Raw genomic sequence first — 6,000 nt, forward strand, 5'->3', positions numbered from 1 at the left:
TACTACCGCATATCCTGCAGTGTAGACTGCAGTCAGTGCACATTGAACCATAACAACAAAATAAATAAAAAAAATGAAATAAAATAATATAAAAATAAAATGACTAAAGCCCCGTACACACGAGAGAACTTATGTCCGACAGACTTCCGAAGGAGTTCTGCCGGAGTTCTGCCGGAGTTCCGACAGAGTTCTGACGGACTTTTCGACTGAGCGGACTTGGCCACACACAATCACACTAAACTCCGACGGATGCGAACGTGATGACGTACGACTGGACTCGAATAAGGAAGTTTATAGCCAGTAGCCAATAGCTGCCCTAGCGTCGGTTTTAGTCCGTCGGGAATAGCATACACACGAGCGAATTTTTCGGAGGGACCGGGCTCGGCGGAGTTCCGTCGGAAAAATTTGAAGCATGTTCCATATTCTAAAGTCCATCAGACTTTGGCGAATCAAAAGTCCGTTGCAGCCCACACACGATCGAATAGTCTGACGGAATCATTCCGTCGGACTTTGGATGTTGAAAAGTCCGCTCGTGTGTACGCGGCATTAGACTTAGTCTTATGCCGCGTACACACGAGCGGACTCTGGAGATCTCTTAAATTGAAGAAGTGCAAAAACTGTAGAACTACTACAATGAACAAACAACTAATGGCAGTATGGCACAACTAGACAACTGGAACATACTGGTAGTCAGTCATACTATGTTGTATGTTCCAATTGTCCAATAGCACAGTCCAATGCCAATTTATTTACTATGTTCAACAACATGGTAAAGGAATTAGTCTATGCTACGGATTTATAAATCTATTTCAGTATAAGTGGCAGATTTCGCTTTAAGAACAAAAGTTGCTCCGTTTTCTCACAGGAGAGACGGTTTCTCTTCTCGTCAAGAATATGAGATGCTAGACTGAATAGTCTCTCACTCTCTGTACTGGTGCTTGGGGCAGATAAATATCTGCGTGCAATCTGTGCAAGCAAAGGAAAACGTTGTTTGTTGATGCGCCAGTACACAAGGGGATTGTCACTTCTGGCGATAGGCTGTTCAGCTAAATAAATGTCCAGCCGTTGGGTAGCTGCACTTGTTGTTGCACTGCTATGGACCGGGGTGCATTCATGTAAAATTTCTTCAAACATATCAGATATGGAGGGAGCGTGTTCCTCTTCACTTGTATGCAACCGTTTCTTCTCACTTTCCTCTGTGCTACACCTCAAAACTCCTTGACCGGATGCTTCCACCACCTCCATTTGTGCCTGTATCATTTCCCGTGCACGCTGTTTTTTCTCAACATTAAAATAATGCTCTTTAAATTGAGGATCTAGAACTGTTGCAATGCAGTACAGAGGGTACAGCCTCCAGTAGAGTGGTTTTAGCCGTTTTTATGCCATGGTCTGTTTCTATCTCTTTTCCTAGCAGACGCTTCAGTGCGGCAATCAAGGGAATAACTTCAGAAATGGAAGCATTAGTTGAGCTTATTTCTTTTGTTAACTGTTCAAATGGAGATAGAAGAGACAAACTATTTTCAACTAACATCCACTGATGTGCACTCAGTGTTGCCGGCAGCTCGTAATCTGCAATGTATGCAGCTAAAACACGCTTTTGTTCAAAAAGACTTTGCAGCATATAGTAGGTGCTGTTCCAACGAGTGGCTACATCTTGCTGCAGTCGTTTTGGTGGCATTCCAAACTGTATCTGCAAAGCTTGTAATCTGGAATAAGCAAGTGGAGAATGCTTAAAGTGACCCACAATTTTTCTTCCTTTTGATACAATATCAGATATGGTGCGCTGACTCAGCAATCCTTCATTCACAGCCAATTGCAGCGTGTGTGCTATACACGGTATGCTTTTAAGTTCACTGTCCTCCATTGCCTTTGCCATGTTCCGCGCATTATCTCGTACAATCAAATGCACTTTAGACTTCTCAATGTGCCAAGTGTCAAGCATGGATTTTAAAGTGTCAGCTATTGCTGCTGCAGTATGTGATCCAACAAACTCACGTGCGTTAAGTAGGATGTTTTGCAATTGAAATTTGTCATCTATCCACTGCGCTGTAAGGCTAAGCATGCTCGTTGGACTGACCTCTGAACTCCAAATGTCGGTAGTAAAACTGATTGCTATGATGTCGGTAGTCATGAGCTCTTGAACGTGTTTTCTAACACTGCAAAACAATTCAGGTAGACAGGTATCTGCAAAGTAGCGTCTGCTTGGTAGTGAGTAGCGCGGCTCAATATGTTGCATAAGCCTACGGAATCCAATGTCCTCCACAACAGAGAATGGCTGGTTGTCTAATGCAATAAATTCCATAATTTTATCTGTTATGGCACGAGCTTTGGGACTCTCACTTGCAAATTTTTTAACCTTTTCAAAGACCGTGGCCACAGATGGTGTTGAGCCTGAGTCACTTTTTGGAAGTGGCACTGTTTTCTTGTAATCTGAATGCTGAACTGGATGTTGTGTTTTTAGATGGTGTATCAAACCTGTTATTGAAAAATGCCTTGGCACTGTACCCCCTCTTGAAATTTCTGCTGAGCAAAGACTACAGATTGCAAATTTGGGGTCTTTATCAGAAACTTTAAAATATTTCCACACTGCAGACATGGTCCACCTTTGCTGGTAGCGCAGAATAATAGCATAGAATGATCTATAGTGGGAGTGAAATCTGAGGGGGAAAAGAAAAAAAAGGACAAAATTAATTTTAAAGCTAAACCCCAGGAGGCAGCTTTAAAAAATAACAAACTATCACTTTTTTTTTTAAACGCTGCAGCTCTTGCCATGCAAGGTAGTTAATAATATGTCTGCACTGCAGTACATCTCCTGACTTGTACCAAAATATAATATAATTGCACTGATTAAATTTCATTGCAAATGGAATGGATTGCTTGCATGCAAATTGCAATTGCAATTGCATGCTATATTTAATTTTTTTGGCGCTATTCTGCAGTATAATATAATACTATAACTTCATGTGCTTGTTGTTGTACAATAAAATATATAATATATATATAGTTGTTAAATATAATATATTATATTGCGTACTGTCATGTTTTAAAAAAATCATGTCATGTCAGTGTGCTGTACTATACCAAATGACAAATTCAATGACAAGGGCATACATTTTATAGTATACTAGTACTACAGAATAAATAGCATGCCATTCCATTTCAAATCAGTTTTATATAACATTTTTTTTTTTTGCTACGTCACGATGTACTGTAAGACATTTAATTAATACCATACTGCATGGCACAAAAGGCACAAAAGGCACAAAGGCGTAAGTAATACATGTTGTTTGACTGCTATGACAGTTTCAGTAGTATAGTAAAATAAATTAGTTGGATTGTTTGGCAGTTTAAGGCAAAAAGGCAATGCATTGCTCACCGGCGAATAGTAGTAATGGTAGCCATCCAGGAGGGACAGTGCCCACTGTTGTACTTCAGTACGTGCAGCCCTCTATGAAGCCGTCTCGGGTCCCAGCAGCGTCTCTCGGGTCCCAGCAGCGTCTCTCGGGTCCCAGCAGCATCTCTCGGGTCCCAGCAGTGTCTCTCGGGTCCCAGCAGCGTCTCACAAGCACAAGGAGCGTCCGCGGGGAAGGTGCCAGCGTCTCAGCAGGGAACGTGCTTACGAGTGCGGCGTCTTATCCGCGAGGAACGCGCAAGCCGCCCACAGAACGAGTGATGTCATCCGAAGTTTCTCCCACCGCTACTGCGCGATTTTCGGCGCCATTATCGGCAAGAATTCTCTTTTGGCAAAATGCCGAAAAGGCCATTTTCGGCCGATATGTTTCGGCAGCCGAAATTTCGGTGCATCCCTAGTTTTATTGGTTGTTCTGGGTTGGTGACCCAGAGATATATGAGATCTGAGGAGTCTTCATTCTTTATGGCTTTCGTCAGGAATATGTGACAATGATTATAAATAGTTGTGTTAGATTAAATGTCACATGTTAAAGGGCAACACTGTCTCCACTGACGTGGTCGTGCCATGCGCTGCACTCCTGGGGCCAAGGGTGGAACGCACACAAGCCCAGCATGGCGCCATGACATCACGGCTAATGCCCTTTATGGGGTATTTAAGGTGTGCAGCTCAGAATGTCCTGTCCCCTCCATATGCTATTTGGCAGCAGGGGGACTTGTAGCTCCTTCCAGGGGATGCTTCAATCCATATCCTTCTCAGGTGAGTAATGGTGGGATATTGCCATCTTTGATTGTCCTGTAATGACCAGCACATTGGTTTTTGCATAGAGTCATATATTGCAGGTTACAAAATAATGACGCCAATGCCTTATTTTGATTATTGAAATCATTTATATATATTTTGAACTCTATAGCTATAACTATACCTCTATGTTTTGCTGACTACTGCAATCGTGTTATATACACTTATTTCATGCAGGCCATTTGCCTCTCAAGCTGCATACCTCACCAGACTAATGGGAACCCCCCCTCCCCTTTTCCACCCACTACTGATTTAATATATATTTTTTTATAAGTAGCATCTTCTGCTCTTTTCTACAGCTTAGTTGTTGTTTAACAGAAACTTACATATATATATACTTGCTTTTTTTCTCAGCAGCCACACCACTCCGTATGGAAGGACTTTGTCCGCTGCACATCAGCCATGCTGAGCTTTTCCGCTTTCTGACCTCGCTGGGTGTCCTTAGGTAGAACCCCTGGTTGGATCCGGCTGTTTTTAAATTTTTAAACTTATGTGGCTAATATGCGATTTTTCATCATTAACATGTAAGTCTGTTCTTGGACTTGGTTTCCACAATAGACAAATGCTATATTGTTTATGTCTTGATACGTTGTATTTGTGTAAACCTGATCTATTTGCATTTATAGTATGAATGCCTGCATCTATTGATACACCCCTGAAGAAGGAACTAATTTCTGAAATGCGTTGGGTGTGAAGCCTGCATTCTATATCGTGGTGTTTTAGGACCCTTATAACATCTAGTCATTATGTCATGTTGTCATGTAATTGTATTAGTGATGCTTTTCTCAGCAAGTATTTGTATGTCATGTTTTTTATGAATCATTTATAGCATAATACATTTCTATTTTTATATATAATGCATATTTTTGTTTATGGGTGTTATATCACCACTAGGCCCTATAAAATCCCATAAGGGGGAACCCTGTTCTCTGTATTCTCTCTCCACTGATAGACCATTTCCCGAAAGCCCTCAGGGAGAATTCTGGTCTATATCTGGTCAGAATTTTTGCTGAACTCTACATCTGCCATCAGAGATTTTGTCTTACAAGGATGAGGCAGAAGAGGCTTTTGGAAATATCATAAATGGTCTTTAAGATTACTAAAAAAAAATGTTGTTATAGTTGACTGCGCTCCTTGTAATGTAAGTAATCCTATTGTATTGTATGATAGTTATTTGGCTGCCCAGATTAGGGGGAAGGGGTTAATATTTTTGCCCCCTTCCCTGGGTATGCCTGTGGGCTTTTTCTGGGGTCCAGCCTCCCTCCTGTGTATTATAAAAAGGAAGGGGTTTGGGTCAGAGAGAGGGGGCTTGAGAGAGAACGGGAACCTTGCTGGGGTCTGTTGGGACCTGTGGTCCACCTCCGGTGCGCTGGCTTATCGGGATGCACCAAATCGTGGTCTTCTCCATTTGAGTTTTGCCAAATATGGACTCTTCTCCTAAGTACATCACCTGTGCAGGTGTGCTGGGGCAACCACAGATAGGTGTAGTTAGCAGAAGGACATTTATACATGTATTCTAATCGTATAAGGGTATCCCTTTTCTTTAAAAAATAATTAAAATAATATTTAGATTCTTTTTATTTAATGTAGATATTCCCTTCTATTTTTAATAGTAAAAAATTATTCAGATAACTCTCTTCTCCCCTCAGACATTTTAGGTTTTAAATATTTTCTATATGTGACAGACTCACTCGGGACAGAGACTTTTGGAGGGGACTGAATGCTAGCCTCTTTCCTACCAACTATGGGCCCTGGCATTTGAGGGCGCTACAAGCTTTTTTGAAGATATT

This window comes from Lithobates pipiens, unplaced genomic scaffold (assembly GCF_037356315.1).
Source record: "Lithobates pipiens isolate NorthernLeopardFrog02 unplaced genomic scaffold, aLitPip1_a1.2 Scaffold_8, whole genome shotgun sequence".
NCBI lineage: Eukaryota > Metazoa > Chordata > Amphibia > Anura > Ranidae > Lithobates > Lithobates pipiens.